This window comes from Herpailurus yagouaroundi, unplaced genomic scaffold (genome assembly GCF_014898765.1).
Source record: "Herpailurus yagouaroundi ecotype Mexico unplaced genomic scaffold, PumYag 29, whole genome shotgun sequence".
NCBI lineage: Eukaryota > Metazoa > Chordata > Mammalia > Carnivora > Felidae > Herpailurus > Herpailurus yagouaroundi.
In genome coordinates this window covers 84,232,734-84,251,484 of record NW_024412377.1, presented here as the reverse complement: position 1 = coordinate 84,251,484, position 18,751 = coordinate 84,232,734, and the positions used below count along the sequence as shown (strand labels likewise).

General features: G+C 39.1%; 1 long non-coding RNA gene across 1 annotated transcript; it reads right to left on the bottom strand.

Moving 5' to 3' along the window:
* Positions 1-11,630: 11,630 nt before the first annotated feature.
* Positions 11,631-14,786, bottom strand: LOC121013134 (uncharacterized). Its single transcript, XR_005782525.1, has 2 exons — positions 13,892-14,786; positions 11,631-13,654 (listed from the first exon to the last, which is right to left on the bottom strand). It is a non-coding gene; the product is annotated as an uncharacterized LOC121013134 (long non-coding RNA).
* Between the last annotated feature and the right edge of the window lie 3,965 nt (positions 14,787-18,751).

Below are 18,751 nucleotides of genomic sequence, written 5' to 3'. Positions count from 1 at the left end.
AAAAATTTTTCGTGGTTCATACTTGTTGCATTCTAAAAAGTCTTTGCTGTCTCAAGTTCACAGTGATATTCTCGGTTTTCTTCTAGAAATTTTATACTTCTATGTTTAAGTTTATACACCATCTCAAATTAATTTGCATATAGTATGACAAAGGGGTCAAGATTCATTTTTTTCTCCATGCATTTATCCATTTGTTCCAACTCCATTTGTTGCAAATATTTCCCATTTCCTCACTGAACTGCAGTGGCATCTTGATCAAAAGTCAATTCGCTATATGTATGCATATCTATTTCTAGACCTTATTCTGCTGATATATTTTTCTATCTTTATACCAATAATATATTGTCTTGACTACCATAGTTTTATAGTAAGTGTTGAAATCAGGTAGCTTAATTCCTCTAAGTTTGTTCTTTTTCAAAATTATTTTGGTTCTTCTAGACTCTTTTCACTTCCATACAAATTACAGAATCAGCTACTTTCTCCAAAAGTGGCGATGGGAGCTATTGTAACTTTGATTGGAATTGTGTTGTCTCTATCTTTGGATCAATTAGGCAGAAGTGATATTTCAACAACACTGAGTCTTCTTTCCATGGACAAGGTATAATTCTCCTTTATTTAGGTTTCCTTTAATTACTGTCAGCATTGTTTTGGCGTCTTCAGTGTAGAAGTCTTGAACATGTTTTGCTAAATTTATGTCTATTTATTTTAGGAATTTTGATGCTGTTGTATCCTTAAATTTTGTGTTCAAATTTTTTGTTCCTATAATATAAAAATACAAATAACTTTATCTATTCACCTTGTATCCTATGACTTTACAAACCCACTTATTAAAATTTTTTGAGAGAGAGAGGAAAAGCACATGAGTGGGGAAGGGGCAGAGAGAAAGTGGGGGAGAGTAGATCCGAAGCAGGTTCTATGCTGACAGCAGAGAACTCAATGCAAGTCTCGAACTCACGAACCGTGAGATCATGACCTGAGCAAAAGCTGGACACTTAACCAACTGAGATACCCAGGCGCCCCACAAACCCACTTACTAGTTCTAGTAGTTTTCCTGTTGCTTTCTGAAGATTTTCTATACACACTATTATAGCATCTGCAAATAAAAGCAGTTCGACTTTTTTCTTTTCAATATTTATGTCTTAAATTCCTTTTTATTTAATTCCTTTTCATTTTGTTTCTTTTCTCCTTTTCTAGGTTTTTGGGGTTTTTTAATGTTTTTTAATGTTTATTTATTTTTGAGAGAGACAGAGAGTGAATGGGGGAGGTCAGATAGAGAGAGGGAGACAGAATCTGAAGCAGGATCCAGGCTCTGAGCTGTAAGCACAGAGCTCCATGTAGGGCTCAAATGCAGGATCATGACCTGAGGCGAAGTCAGACACTTAACTGACTGAGCCACCCAGGTGCTCCTCTCTTTTTTTAAGAGAAAATACTTCATATGGTGGCAGCTAAGACCTCCAATATAATGGTAGATGGAACTTGGAAAACTGGACATCCATAAGAGTACATTGTTGCCTTAATCCTTATCTTAGGGAAAACCTATTCAGTTTTTCACCATTAAATGTAATGTTAGCTGTAGGGTTTTATTTGTTTTTCTTTTTCTTTGTTTCTTTGTTTTTTTTTTTAAGATGCTGTTTATCACGTTAAGTAAGTTTTCTTCTATTCTTTTTGCATTTCTTCCAGTATGGATCTGTTGAAAATGAAGTCTCTCAAATTCCATTCATCTAAAAATATCTTATTATGTCAGTATGATTTTTAAAGGATATTTTCATCACACATTGAATTCAAGGCTGACAGGTTACTTTTTTATGACCTTTAAAGATATTTCACTGTCGGGGCACCTGGGTGGCTCAGTGGGTTGGGCATCCGACTTCGGCTCGGGTCGTGATCTCACGGTTTGTGAATTTGAGCCCTGCATCAGGCTCTGTGCGGACAGCTCGGAGCCTGGAGCCTGCTTCTGATTCTGTGTCTCACTATCTCTCTGCTCCTCCCCTGTTCACATTCTCTCTCTCTCTCTCTCTCTCAAAAATAAAATAAACATTTAAAAAAAGGATATTTCATTGTCTTCTGATCTCCATACTTTCTCATAAGAAATCAATCATCATTCCATGTGGTGTATATACACAATGGAGTATTACTCGGCAATCAAAAAGAATGAAATCTTGCCATTTGCAACAACATGGATGGAACTGAGTGTATTATGCTAAGCGAAATTAGTCACAGAAAGACAAATATCATATGACTTCACTCATACGTGGAATTTTAGATATAAAACAGATGAACAGAAGGGAAGAGAAGCAAAAATAATACAAAAGCAGGGAAGGGGGACAAAACATAAGAGACTCTTAAATAAGAGAACAGACAGAGGGTTGCTGGAGGAGCTGTGGGTGTAGAGAGGGGCTAAATGGGCAAGGGGCACTAAGGAGGACACTTGCTGGGATGAGCACTGGGTGTTACATATAGGGATGAATCACTGGATTTTACTCCTGAAATCATCATTGCACTATATGCTAACTAACTTGAATGTAAATTAAAAAAGAAAGAAATTAATCATCATTCTTATCATTGTTTCCCATCATGTAATGCCTTTTCTCCCTCCCTCTCTCCCCCTCTGTCTCCTTCTTTCTTAAAGATTTTCTCCTTATCACTGGCCTCCAGCAAGTTTATTATTATATGTGTAAGTATAGATTTTTTAAAATTTATCGTGCTTGAATTGGATCTTTAATTGGATGCTTTTCACCTAGTTGAGAAATTTGGGATCATTATTTCTTCAAAAGGGTTTTCTGCCCTATTCTATTAATTCATTCTCTCAATTCTCTTAGTTGAATATGTCTTATACCATTGGCTATTTCTCCACAGATCACTGAGGCCCTGTTCTCCCCCTGCCATCTTTTCTTCTCTGTATTCTTCAGCTTAAGCAATTTCTATTGATTTTTCGTGAAGGTTACTTACTCTTCTACATTGTCCAATATACTGTTACACCCACTGAGTGAAATTTGTATTTCTTATATTTTATTTTTCAGTGCTAAAATTTATATTTGGTTCTTTTTCATATTTTCCACTTCATACTGAGATTCCTTATCTGTCCATTCATTTGACCACCTTGTCCTTTAAACCCTTGTACACATTTCTCATAGCTTTTATTTTTTTTTTAATTTTTTTTCAACTTTTTTTTATTTATTTTTGGGACAGAGAGAGACAGAGCATGAACGGGGGAGGGGCAGAGAGAGAGGGAGACACAGAATCGGAAACAGGCTCCAGGCTCCGAGCCATCAGCCCAGAGCCCGACGCGGGGCTCGAACTCACGGACCGCGAGATCGTGACCTGGCTGAAGTCGGACACTTAACCGACTGCGCCACCCAGGCGCCCCTCTCATAGCTTTTATAAAATCTTTGTTGCAAACTCCAACATCTTGACTATTTTAAGGTTTGTTTCTATTGACTGCTATTGTGGACTATAGCTCATTGCTTCTTCACATATTTAATATTTTTACATGTTGGATATTGGGAATAACACTTTGTACAGAGTTTATCTCCCTTTAAGGTATGCTAGTATAATTGTGGCAGTTAGATAATTTACTGGCAGGTTCTCTTAGTCCAGTCAGACCTGGTTTTAGGCTTTGTCAGTGTATTCTCTAATTGAGGATGTGGCTCTTACCCTAAGTTGTGGTCCTTATCCCTAAAGCATGGCCTTTTAGAGGTTTCAACTGAATGTCAGCCCACTCTGACTAGGCTAGAACTTCAGTGCCTTCCAGCATTGCACAAACTATGGAAACTCCATTCAGCCTTTGGACCCACTAGCTTCACTTTGCTAGGCCTTACAGATTCTTACCCTGCATATATATAGCCCAACTCTTGGCAAAGGACGAAAAGAAAACGTACATACAGATTTCTAGACCTCAGTCAATGTCCTCCTCTCTTGGACCTTGTCCTGAATATTCCAGCCACCTTGGCAAACTCGAACTCTGGTCCTTGCCTTCTCAGCTAAGCAAGACTCATACTTGGGCCTCATCTCCTTGAACCCCCGTCTGAAAGATGCTACAAGTCAGAAAATTGGATTAAACATGAAACTTACCTTTTATCTTTCCTTCCAAGGATCATAGCTTTGTCCTGTCTATTTCCAGTGCCTGGAAAACTATATCCTCATATAGCTGGTTCAGTTTTATAATTATTTACAGTAGGATATTAATACCAGTTACTCTAATAGATCCAGAAAAAGAAATCCAATCTACTGATAACTCATCAATTTATTATCTTGTGCCAGAGTTAATTACTTCAGCCTCAGCTTCCTCGTCTTATAAAATTATGGGTTGCCTATACAAGTCTGCCTCTTCTAAGATCCTAAGATTCAGTAATATCTTGCTTCAAAAGTTAGAGAATATCTCAGGTCGCAGCCTCATTCCTTATATATGCACAAATGGATTCAATTAGGGCCAGCATTTGGACTACCACTTTGACCTTTGCCAGTCAACACTGGGGTGGTGTGATTTTTCTGAAAGCTTAAACAAAAGAAATCATTTCCTTAAAGGCATTATAGTTAGCAACACTCTTACAAATCTACTACATCATTGTGCTGGGGTAGAAATAAAAATGGTCCAAATTTTTCCCATTTAAAATGAAAAGTTGGCACCAATTTAATAGAGAATTGTATAGGTTAATGACTAGAATATTGGGAATGTGCCTGGAATTTCTTGAGAGAAAAGGTCCCAGAAATATAAAATAGAATTTTCCATACTCAAGAACTGTAATACTTCACATATGTGCCATGGGGTAGAATGAAGAGAAACAAATGGGAAATAGTTAATAATCTGGCATACTTTCAAATCTTCCAAGAACACACACACACACACACACACACACACCTATTTTATATGCCTATCGTGAAATGATAGAATAAACTTACTAATCTTGCAAAAGACTAGGATTTATAAGCTACCTAAAAAAATTCATTTCCCCAATTTCCCTTTTTGCTTTTCTTCCTTTCTTTACAGACACTGATATTTACACATAAAAGTATATTTAAAGGGTTTTTAGGCAAAAATACTTTTGTACCTATAAAGCCCTTTAAAAGTTTAAACCTTTCTTCTGCCTGAGAGCACTTGAAGGTTGTCTTGATAAACATTATATGTGGAAAACACAATTTTTTCTTGCATTAAGCATTTTTAATAAAATATTTTTAAACTTCATGGAGTCATTTCAGATGATCTAAAAGAACCCCAGAGACAATAAAAGAAGAGCACATCTGTTATCCTCTCTGCTAATATAAGTGTCTGATTGTTTCATGTCCCACAAGGCATATTCCCACATAAAACATGACAGGGAGAATGAGTAGTAATGACTAGAGTGCAATGACTGGATTTGTGAACATCCCACACAATGACCATCAGTCCACTTATGAGATGATGTGCTAACAATACCAAAAATGAGCAATGGCAACCATTGTACCTCACATGACTATTAAACAACATAGAGGGATTTGTGAACACTGAACGCTTGTTGGAGAGAAAGCATTTACTAACCCTGCTCCTAGGACTCCCAAAGCCTCAGCTCCCAGTTTACAGCACATTTTTCTCTTTCTTTGTCTGTAGGATGAGAACACCTATTTCCAGGCAACTCTTGACCTTGAGAGTCACATGAGAAGTTTTAGGTATGCAGTTTTTTGAGATGGAGCTATTTTGAGGTTGATTTTAAATATGCAGGTAAAGGAACATTTCTGTATACAGACAGTGCTCACATTGCACAACATTGTGGAACTATAAAAGTGGTCATGCATGCTGAAACTGTTCAAGCCATTTTATTTATTTTTTCCAATTTTTTAACGTTTATTTATTTTTGAGAGACAGAGACAGAGCATGAGTTGGGAAGGGGCAGAGAGAGAGGGAGACACAGAATTGGAAGCAGGCTCCAGGCTCCGAGCTGTTAGCACAGAGCCCATTGCAGGGCTTGAACCCATGAACCGTGAGATCATGACCTGAGCCGAAGTCAGACGCTTAACCAACTGAGCCACCCAGGTGCCCCTGTGCAAGTCATTTTAATAATCAATGGGGAAAATTATGATTGCTCTGTGATCTCTAAAAATTTTTGTCACAAGTCGTCTCTTATTTTCCATTACAAATATATAGAGAAATGAAAACAATAGAAAAAAGTACTATTTGTTTAATACATTCTAATTTAAAACACTTCATTGAAAATTAAAGGTTTTATTTTCATAAAAATCTTATCAAGAGTAGACTAAACAGTGTTTTCCCTCTTCTTATTGTATAACAGGATACAGAGCATGTATCTTTTCTGTCATATTGAATTGTTATAGTCTTGTCTAAGTTTGGGTCAGCTTTTAGCATTTTGTTCCTTGTGATTTAGACATCACATAATATTTTGGAGACTACTTTAATGTGGGGTTTTTTGGTTTGGGATTTTGGGTTTTTGCCAATGTCACTTTCTCTAGGAGATATTCACCTTTTTTGTTCATAACCACTTTCCAGTTTCACTTCCAGAGTCATCATCGTTTGTTTCTTTGTTGCACTTTCATCTTTGTTGGCCAATTCCCTGTTTCGATGATGTAGACTTGTAAAATGTCATTTGGATTCATCAGTTAGGAGACAAAGACACAACATCACTAAGCACTTTGCTGTCTGTGTATAAACTGAATAATAGATGCAACTGACCGACCAATCACCAAACAGGCACCAAATAAGGCGATGTGATTGGTTAGTGATCACGATGTGCATCTGCTTTTAACATCATGATTTCGGGGCCAAATGGGTACCCGTGAAGTTTGTGCATTATACAATTACTTGTAGTAACTGAAATTTCGACCATTTTGTCGAGGGACTGTTGTTATCTAACTATACTGTGATAACTGAAATTCATGCATATCTGAACCATGCAAAATGAGGACTGGTTGTATTTAGAGAATTGGTTTTCCCATTGATTTGATTTGGCCTAAATTTAGTCATTGGGTGTTTTCTCTCTGTTTTAAAGGATTTTACTAAACTTCTAAGCACAGGGCTTGCTGTTCTCTTCAGAATGTAGAGGAAATAAATCTCAGGTAAAACACCGTTACGTAGGAGATAGAAATATTCAACTTTCTATAAAACTTATTTTCTATTTAAACGCTTATTTCACCAAGTGGCAAAATCTAATATTATTCAGTACAGAATTTCCTTTAAAGTACCTGTCTAGAGCATGTGCCTGAATTCAAGAGGCTTATATAATGCCAGGTTGTGGTAGGGTAGTAGGGTGAGTAAATTTCTGAACTCCAGTCATCAGCTTCCCTCAACACCAGCATGCATTCTCTCAACACCAGCAGGTGTTGCAATGAGCTACCATCTTCCTGCCTGAACTTTGCTGTCATAGAGTCACAAGGTCTTCCTCTCCTGATCTTGACGCCCATCGGGTGCCCTGGTTCTTTGGGCAGGTCTAACAGCTTTCTGTAACCTAGAAAAACATTCTGTGGATCTACAAGCTAGGCTTGGATGCTCAAGGTCTCTTTAGGAATCTCAAGTTCAATGTCCCATTCAAAAGGTGCTCTTATCTCTCCCTATCAAAGCAGAGTTTGTTCCCTTTCTGAGCCCTTCCTGAAAGAGGACACAGGCTTCTTCTTGGATTTCCAAACCAATCTGGGTATTCTATCAATTCTTTCAACTCTATACTGGAACACAATCCAAGAATCCTCTTCTTAAGACCCACAAATACCCCTTTAGCTTCAGCTTGATTGATTACCTTCTCTTTTATACATGGTCCCTCCCCTACCAGCAAACATTACAAGAGTGGGTGGATTCTGGCTCTGACAATGAAGTATCGTTCTACCCTCCCAAATCATCTTACCATATGCCTAGATCTTTCCAAAACTCAAAATTCAAGATTTTGGCTCACTTCTCATGTCTACCATCAGGGGTTCCACTACAGTGACCCCTTCTCAAGCAGCAGATGTTTCAAGAATGTAGCTTAAGCGGAGAAAGGGCCATGGAATAAAAATAAATAGGAAAAAAAATGAGCTAATGTATTTCTTAAATTTTATCCCATAGCAAATGAAAAAGAAACAAAGTGTGGGGTGGTGATTATGAACTTGAGCAAAGGTCTGACTGCTTCCTAAGTCTAAATCCAGAATTTACGCTGATATATTACTTTATTTCTTTGAGTCTCAGTTTCATCATCTGTTAAACTGTCATTATAATGGTTCTGACCTCAAAATTTTTGTGGAAATTAAACTTTGCCAAAAAAAGCATTTAGCATAGTTCCTGGCAAGTAGGAACTGTTCAATAAATGTTAGCCTTTGTTACTAAGGGAAACAGTCATTAGTGGATGCTGAAAACTCAAAATTTTGAGGCTACATATCCCCCCAAATACCCTTAGAATTATGCCACTTATATGCCACTTATGTGGTTGCCAAAAAGTTTGCAAAAGACAGTTATCCCACAATTCTGTTTTAAGCTAAAGAACTAAACTTTGCTTAGAATTTTCTTTACACAAAATTAAACGATGGGTAGTTGCTGCTTTTTAAGAAGGATTCTGCAATTACACATTGCATGCATCCTGTGATCTAGGATAGGATAATAAGTTTTATGAATTTCAGTAAAAAGCATTTTTCTTTATCATCAACAGAGTCAAACATTTAGAAGGCTGCCAACAGGGTCCAATCATGCAAAATCCTATTAGCTAATCCATGCCATTAATTCATATGAACTAATAGATTGAGAGTGAAGGGTCAAGAATCACAAATATTCACATTTGCCCCTCCTACATTTGAATGATTAATATGCCTATGACCCTGAGAAACATTCATAATTGTCACTGCCTTCCATCGTTTCCATGTTGTGCCTGGAACTGCTTCCCAGAAGTGTGTGTGTGTGTGTGTGTGTGTACACAAAGGTTGAGGGCAAGAGAAATAAATGGTTTTTATTGAAGCATTAAACGGGGTATTGATAGCTTTCCTTAGCTTTCCTTACAGTAGCTGCACATCTGTATACAAAATAAAATCAAATACATAAATGAATAATCGTCTCCTCAGCAACTGCACCCACTGAGAAAAGTAACACCTGTTAAAGCTCAATACAGGGGCAACACAGTTAGAGAGGCACGAAGTCAGGACAAGCCCAACAATTAAATCATAGACTCAAATCTCTCCTGCAGTGGGAAGAACCATCCTCTTAGCTCCTGCCTGTTATTTCCAACTTTGTACATCTGTTTCTCTACCAGCTTGACCTCTCCCCCTTCTTCTGATGGCAGCATCTCAATTTTGCCTTGGGGAACTACTACTCCTCCAAAGAATGAATTTGGTGAAGAAAGCATCTCCCTCCATCTTCAACTAAAAACACTCAGAATCTCTCTTTTACAGGAATTTAGTCTTAAGCAGGAGAGTGTCCCAGAGAGCTCCTCACCCCTTACACCATGTGAGCACACAGCAAGATGGCTGTCCACTAACCAAGAAACCGACACTCACCAGACACTAAATCTTGAACTTCCCAGCCTCCAGAGCTGTGAGAAATAAATGTTTGTTGTTTAAACCATGCAGTCTACAGTATTTTTGCTATAGCAGGCTGAAATGATAATACCAAACAGTTCTTAATCTAATATTATACTTCCTTACCAAAAACACGGGTTTTTCTCCACATTAAAACAAACAAACAAACAAAAATAATAATAACAGAAAACACGACTTGTCTAGAGATTCATGGTTAGTGAGAACTTGGTCAACCATCTTGGACTGAGGAGTTGCCACGGCAGTTTTTAACCCATACTCACTCATTTGAAGGAAAGGCAGGACTTGAGTGTCCCTGAGGCTTGTCTTAGCTTCCTAGACAGACGTCCCTCTGTGCCTCTTTGGCACAGACACACTTCTTCATTTCTTTCACACAGTTGACTACCAGCAGCTCCCTTTCAGTTGGCCAAAGAACACTGTGAGGCAACCTTCCACCAACCCCCTGCAAAGCAGCCCAGGACACTGTGAGAAACCGGAGCAACCTCTTTCAAATAACAAAAAGAGCTTGAACAATAATTTTTTTAATCATTCATTCCAGAATCCTTTGAAGCTATAAAAGTTACTATTATTCCCATTAGACTTTTAAAGGGGCTACACTTTTTCCCCAAACTTTTAACAAAACTGAACCATGCAAAAAACTTGTTTCGTTTTGTTCTGTTCTGTTCTGTTCCGTTTTTAAAGAGAGTTATGTAGTAGTTTTCTCACATTTTCCAAGGTACTGCCTTTGGTAATTAATTCTGATATTTAACAATCCTCAGCTTGATTTCTTTCTTTAATATGAAGGACAGTGTAGGCCAGTATTTAACTAGCTTTTTGAACTACAACCGCCCCAGATCCTGCTGAGTGAGAAGGGAGATTCCACACCAATGTACTTTTTTAGTGACAGGCATAATGCTACCCCTTGTAATGCAGAGACCTCAGACTTTCATTCAGAATTGTTCCCTAAGGCAAATGACCATTCGTGTACCAATTTGGAATTCAGCAATCAAATTCCATTTTGGACACCTCCTATATAATTGCCTTATTTTAGCCACTCTCATGAATATAATAACAATAGAGGCTAATGTTTACTGATAACACTGTAGTGATACCACCAAATTTCAGGACTGGTATCTATTTTCCTGTGAAGACCACATCTTTCTCTCTCTGAGCTCCGAACGTCCTTGGATCACAAGCTTTTACAGACTGCGTTGTCTTCCCATTCTTTGTAGAAGAAACAACAAGATACAGAAATGGCAAAGGCAAAATAATAGTAATAATAATGGTGAATAATGAACCATGAACGAAAGGAACCACGATGCAGAAGAGCTGACTCAAACCCATCTGCTGTCCAAAGATATCAAGAAATACTGCCCCAAGTGTTTATTCTGAGACTCACATTTACTTATGTGATCATATATTTCATCATCCCTTTTGACTGACTTCAGTTACTCCCCACTTTTTGTGTACAGAAAACTCTGTAGCATCTCTAAGATGGGTAGAAGTCACAAAGAGGATAGGAAGTCCACAGTCTTGTTACTCAAAGTGGGTCCAGGATCAGCAGCATTAGCATCACCTGAGACCTATCAGAAATGCAGAATCTCTTGGAGCCTGGGTGGCTCGGTTGGTTAAGCATCCGCCTCTTGCTTTCAGCTCAGGTCTTGATCTCATGGTTCATGGGTTCAAGCCCCACATTGGGCTCCACACTGACCGCGTGGAGCCTGCTCGGGATTCTCTCTCTCTCCTTCTCTCTCTGCCCCTCCCCTGCTCTCTCTCTTTCTCTCAAAAGAAATAAAAAAACTTAAAAAAAAAAAAAAGAAATGCAGAATCTTAGGCTCTCCCTCACACCTAGTAAATCAGAATCTGCATTGCGATAATCGCCACTGGCTAAATTCCTCCATACATTAAAAGCCTGAAAAGCTCTGGACTATAGTATTTGATAACTGGAAAGAGTTTTCAAAGCTACCTGGAGTTTCTGGTTGTAATTTCTAGAATATGGGAGAATTTATAATGCATGTGCACGTCTTCCTTGCAGTATAACACGAAACCCTTCTGATTTGTGACTGAAATAAGAAGACATCTTATAAGATCTGTCTCTACTGATATGAATTGCCCCACAGTGAAATTTTTCAACCATATATGCATCCACTGAAAGAAAAGAATTTATGTGCATATCAAATTTAAAATAGTTACATTTATTTTAATAACACTTAACATGAACATGAATTATGCAACCACATTAAGGAAAGAATAAGAAAAATAAAACCGGTTCCTGTAAAATAACTTTGTCCCCCAAATGTGCCCAAAACAAAATCTTGGACCAACATTACTTTTCTTTGTCTCTTTTCCAAAATATTCCATTAAATAGATTTAACTTTGTCTTTCAGGCAAACTGCCCTTGGCAAGAATTATTTTGTGATACACTTAGATCCATATGGCTCATTCCATTATAAAATGACCATGAACATTGAAAGGAAAGAACACAGATTTCTTCTAAAGAATTTATTTGAGGTGCCAAAATAGACTAAAATGAGGCTTTTGCAAGGGTTAAACTTACATTCCATGTCGTCCAAAAATCTAATGAAATTTGGGCCTTCTGGGAAGGATGGAGAAAATTTTATAGAAAATGAAGACTCCAAGGAAAACAATCTCCACAGATAGTTCAAGACGAATGAGAACCTATCTATAGCATTCAGGATTTAGGTTAAAAATAAGGAAAAGTTTCCTGACAATTAAGATTATTAAATGCATAAATTATCATTAAATGGAAAGTCAAGAGGACGCACTTTTAACAAAGCTTGCCACCATGAAATCACAGAATTGATTTATTCTTATTAAGGCTCTTGTTTTAACAATAATTTGTGTTGTTGATATTATTATTATTATTATCATTATTATTACATCAGTGCCAATTGAGCACTAAAAACATACCAGGCACTGTTTTGTACTTTACATGCATTGTAGGTGCTACTTTTTTTTGTTGTTATTATAAATTATTTTTCTTATTGACGTATAATTGACATACAACATTTAAGTTTCAGGTGTACAACTGTAGATGCTACTATTATACTCATTTTACAGCTGAAAATAATTGAATATTCCCAGTTAAATAAACTTATCCAAGGCCACAAAGGCAGTGTATGGTAGGATTAGGATTCCTACCCAGGCAGCTTCTCCCCAGAGTCAGCGCTCTGAACCACGAACCATACTACTCTCCCTTCCGATAGTCCTACATCATGACAAGCCAGACTCGGACTCTAAAGTTGGGTTTACTTGGTTTGTTGTGACAAATGGACTTAAAGGGAAACTGTAGTCAATATGGGGAAAGGCACTAAGGAGTATTAAGATAACATCTAGTTAACCAGGTGGCTAAAATATCGAAATTTATTCCTTGTCTATTCAGTGTGTCATCGGGCACCAGGCATCGCCCACCAAGCTGAGAACTGATTTAGGCTGCCTCTGGATTTCCATATGCCATCCAAATGGCCCTCACTGTATCAACACCCGGAAACAATGCAGTTCTGGAGACATTCTGCCCCTCACTCTCCATTGCATGAACCAACCATGACGTGTCAACATGTACATGTACAACTAGAACAAACAGATTCTATCTCTTAATTACACACAAACCAAATCACAAAAATTTTCTTTGGAAGGTACCTTCAAAGAGCCTGGAACTGAATTGATACTATCATATAAATACAGTGGATGTAATGTCCTTAGTATCTACCTAGATGAAATAAGGTCACATGTGGAAGGCCCAGCCATTGTGCAGACCATCAGAGGTACCCAGCAAATGTCACTTCTTTCCTTTGCCCCTCCCTGATCACATGGCTCTCACATATTTTATTTTACTTCTGAATTGGAGAGTGGAAAGGCATGGTCCTTTTAGAAAAAGCCAGGTGATAGCCCACTGTGAAGGAAACAGATTGGCATTAGGAGTGACAGGGCAGGAATGGAGATATTTATAAGGTGCCTCCATTTTATAAAAGGCAGCTTAATTCCACAAGAGAAAAGGAAGGTGAGTATACATCCACACTTAACACAATATAGCAGAAAAGATCAGAGACCTATGCAAAAATTTGACACCTATTATAAAACCACCTTGTGCAGGAAGAAACCATGAGTTGTTTGAAAATACCGAGCTTTACTGAATTATTACCAAACTGACCAAAAGCCATAAAAATACCAGAATGACCTTGGGGCGCCTGGGTGGCTCAGTCGGTTAAGCGTCCGACTTCGGCTCAGGTCATGATCTCACGGTTCGTGAGTTCAAGCCCCGCGTCAGGCTCTATGCTGATGGCTCAGAGCCTGGAGCCTGTTTCAGATTCTGTGTCTCCCTCTCTCCCTGACCCTCCCCCGTTCATGCTGTCTCTCTCTGTCTCAAAAATAAATAAACATTAAAAAAAATTAAAAAAAAAAATACCAGAATGACCAAGTACCAGAAAATGACCCAACTGTACACAGAAAGGTCCAAATAAGCTGATTAAAGATGGTTCAGATAACATTCTACTTTTGTCCGAAGCTACGTTATTTGTCCTTAGAGGTTTCAAAATCGATTCCTTGGTTACTGGAGAAACTTAATTTATGCATGAATGTTTTCATTATATTTTATTTTATAAAAGTCTTCCAGTAATAAGTGAGATGCCCTGTTTTTCTCAGTGACCCTACTAGAAGCAACTCTAATGTCTATGCTTCTGTGATCTAGTACATCAGAAGGCAAACAATCTAAAAAGAATGAGAAGTTCTCTCTAGCAAAGTGTTTTTCGCATTTTTGAAACTCATGTCCTCTTTTGAAAGTTACCAAAATCTCATGCTTTCTTTTAATGTTATTTAAAATTCAGAACAAAATGAATTTTGTTATTCTCACTGAATCAAAGCAATGGAACAAAGTGATATTTTGTTTTCAAACCACACGGTCCCCTGCCTCCACTACGATACTGGAGGTGGTAGTGAAGGGGAAAAATGCCCCCCCCCCCCACCAACTCACTTCTGTTTGAAGATTCATTGCTCTCATACTCATCCTCAAACACTGCTGGCTCTTACATAAGAAAAATATTCTCATTGACCAAATCTCAAAGTTCCAATCTGGCTCACTCTGAATGAATACCCATGGTCTTTAAAGAAGCCTAATTAAAGTACTAAGAGAAATATCTTAAATAATTAAATCTTAGCAATTGCACATGAAACTTTTGCAAGGTATCTGTTAACATTCTAGCTTTTACGAAGCTAGCTCTTACATGTTGCTGTAACATTTTTTTTTTTTGCTGTTTCAAGTTTTTATTTAAATTCTTGTTAGTTAACATATAGGGTAATATTGGTTTCAGGAGTAGAATTTAGTGATTCATTACTTACATATAACACCCAGTGCTGAACACAACAAGGGCCCTCCTTAATGTCCATCAGCCGTTTAGCCCATTCCCCACCGACCTCCCTTCATCAACCCTCTGTTCTTTATAGTTAAGCGTCTTTTATGGTTTCTCTCCCTCTTTTTTTTCCCTTCCCCTCTGTTTATGCTTGGTTTCTTAAATTCCACATATGAGTGAAATCATGTGGTATTTTTCTTTCTCCGACTGACATTTCACTTAGCGTAAGACACTGTAGTTCCATCCACATCATTGCAAATGGCAAGATTTCATTCTCTTTGATCACCAAGTAATATTCCATTGTATATATATACCACCTCTTTATTCATTCATCAGCTAATGGCATTTGGGCTCTTTTATAGTTTGGCTATTGTTGATAGTGCTGCTATAAACAATAGGGTACGTGTGCCCCTTCGAATCAGTAGTTTTGTATCCTTTATGTACACACTTAACAGTGCAATTGCGGGAGAGAGGGAAGATGGCGGCGTAGGAGGACGCTGGGCTCACCGCGCGTCCTGCTGATCACTTAGATTCCACCTACACCTGCCTAAATAACCCAGAAAACCACCAGAGGATTAGCAGAACGGAGTCGCCGGAGCCAAGCAGACGAGAGGCCCATGGAAGAGGGTAGGAAGGGCGGCAAGGCGGTGCGCGCTCCACGGACTGGCGGGAGGGAGCCGGGGCGGAGGGGCGGCTCACCGGCCAAGCAGAGCCCCCGAGTCTGGCTTGCAAAAACCGGAGGGGCCTGACGGACTGTGTTCCGACAGCAAGCGCGACTTAGCGGCTGGGAGGTCATAAGTTAACAGCTCTGCTCAGAAAGCGGGAAGGCTGGAGGACAAAGGGAAGAACAGCTGCTGAGCCCCCGGACGACAGAGCTCAGTTTGGTGGGGAACAAAGACGCTCGCCAGCGCCATCTTCCCCGCCCATCCCCCAGCCAAAATCCCAAAGAGAACCAGTTCCTGCCAGGGAACTTGCTTGCTCCGCGCAAACACCCAACTCTGCGCTTCTGCAGAGTCAAACCTCCGGCAGCGGATCTGACTCCCTCCTGCTGCCACAGGGCCCCTCCTGAAGTGGATCACCTAAGGAGAAGCAAGCTAAGCCTGCCCCTCCTGCCCCTGTGCACCTTGCCTACCCACCCCAGCTAAGACGCCAGATCCCCAGCATCACAAGCCTGGCAGTGTGCAAGTAGCCCAGACAGGCCACCCACCCCACAGTGAATCCCGCCCCTAGGAGAGGGGAAGAGAAGGCACACACCAGTCTGACTGTGGCCCCAGCGGTGGGCTGGGGGCAGACGTCAGGTCTGACTGCGGCTCCGCCCACCAACTCCAGTTATACACCGCATGACAGGGGAAGTGCCCTGCAGGTCCTCACCACGCCAGGGACTATCCAAAATTACCAAGCGGAAGAATTCCCCTCAGAAGAATCTCCAGGAAATAACAACAGCTAATGAGCTGATCAAAAAGGATTTAAATAATATAACAGAAAGTGAATTTAGAATAATAGTCATAAAATTAATCGCTGGGCTTGAAAACAGTATAGCTGACAGCAGAGAATCTCTTGCTACAGAGATCAAGGGACTAAGGAACAGTCACGAGGAGCTGAAAAACGCTTTAAACGAAATGCATGACAAAATGGAAACCACCATGGCTCGGATTGAAGAGGCAGAGGAGAGAATAGGTGAACTAGAAGATAAAGTTATGGAAAAAGAGGAAGCTGAGAAAAAGAGAGATAAAAAAATCCAGGAGTATGAGGGGAAAATTAGAGAACTAAGTGATACACTAAAAAGAAATAATATATGCATAATTGGTATCCCAGAGGAGGAAGAGAGAGGGAAAGGTGCTGAAGGGGTACTTGAAGAAATCATAGCTGAGAACTTCCCTGAACTGGGGAAGGAAAAAGGCATTGAAATCCAAGAGGCACAGAGAACTCCTTTCAGATGTAACTTGAATCGATCTTCTGCACGACATATCATAGTGAAACTGGCAAAATACAAGGATAAAGAGAAAATTCTGAAAGCAGCAAGGGGTAAACGTGCCCTCACATATAAAGGGAGACCTATAAGACTCGTGACTGATCTCTCTTTTGAAACTTGGCAGGCCAGAAAGAGTTGGCACGAGATTTTCAGTGTGCTAGACAGAAAAAATATGCAGCCGAGAATCCTTTATCCAGCAAGTCTGTCATTTAGAATAGAAGGAGAGATAAAGGTCTTCCCAAACAAACAAAAACTGAAGGAATTTGTCACCACTAAACCAGCCCTCCAAGAGATCCTAAGGGGGACCCTGTGAGACAAAGTACCAGAGACATCACTACAAGCATAAAACATACAGACATCACAATGACTCTAAGCCCATATCTTTCTATAATAACACTGAATGTAAATGGATTAAATGCGCCAACCAAAAGACATAGGGTATCAGAATGGATAAAAAAACAAGACCCATCTATTTGCTGTCTACAAGAGACTCATTTTAGACCTGAGGACACCTTTAGATTGAGAGTGAGGGGATGGAGAACTAGTTATCATGCTACTGGAAGCCAAAAGAAAGCTGGAGTAGCCATACTTCTATCAGACAAACTAGACTTTAAATTAAAGGCTGTAACAAGAGATGAAGAAGGACATTATATAATAGTGACAGGGTCTATCCATCAGGAAGAGCTAACAATTAGAAATGTCTATGCGCCGAATACCGGAGCGCCCAAATATATAAAACAATTACTCATAAACATAAGCAACCTTATTGAGAAGAATGTGGTAATTGCAGGGGACTTTAACACCCCACTTACAGAAATGGATAGATCATCTAGACACACGGTCAATAAAGAAACAAGGGCCCTGAATGAGACATTGGATCAGATGGACTTGACAGATAGATTTAGAACTCTGCATCCCAAAGCAACAGAATATACTTTCTTCTCGAGTGCACATGGAACATTCTCCAAGATAGATCATATACTGGGTCACAAAACAGCCCTTCATAAGTTTACAAGAATTGAAATCATACCATGCATACTTTCAGACCACAATGCTATGAAGCTTGAAATCAACCACAGAAAAAAGTCTGGAAAACCTCCCAAAGCATGGAGGTTAAAGAACACCCTACTAACGAATGAGTGGGTCAACCAGGCAATTCGAGAAGAAATTAAAAAATATATGGAAACAAACGAAAATGAAAATACAACAATCCAAACGCTTTGGGACGCAGCGAAGGCAGTCCTGAGAGGAAAATACATTGCAATCCAGGCCTATCTCAAGAAACAAGAAAAATCCCAAATACAAAATCTAACAGCACACCTAAAGGAAATAGAAGCAGAACAGCAAAGGCAGCCTAAACCCAGCAGAAGAAGAGAAATCATAAAGATCAGAGCAGAAATAAACAATATAGAATCTAAAAAAACTGTAGAGCAGATCAACGAAACCAAGAGTTGGTTTTTTGAAAAAATAAACAAAATTGACAAACCTCTAGCCAGGCTTCTCAAAAAGAAAAGAGAGATGACCCAAATAGATAAAAACATGAATGAAAATGGAATGATTACAACCAATCCCTCAGAGATACAAACAATTATCAGGGAATACTATGAAAAATTATATGCCAACAAATTGGAGTTTGGAAGAAATGGAAGAAATGGACAAATTCCTGAACACCCACACTCTTCCAAAACTCAATCAGGAGGAAATAGAAAGCTTGAACAGACCCATCACCAGCGAAGAAATTGAATCGGTTATCAAAAATCTCCCAACAAATAAGAGTCCAGGACCAGATGGCTTCCCAGGGGAGTTCTACCAGACGTTTCAAGCAGAGATAATACCTATCCTTCTCAAGCTATTCTAAGAAATAGAAAGGGAAGGAAAACTTCCAGACTCATTCTATGAAGCCAGTATTACTTTGATTCCTAAACCAGACAGAGACCCAATAAGAAAAGAGAACTAC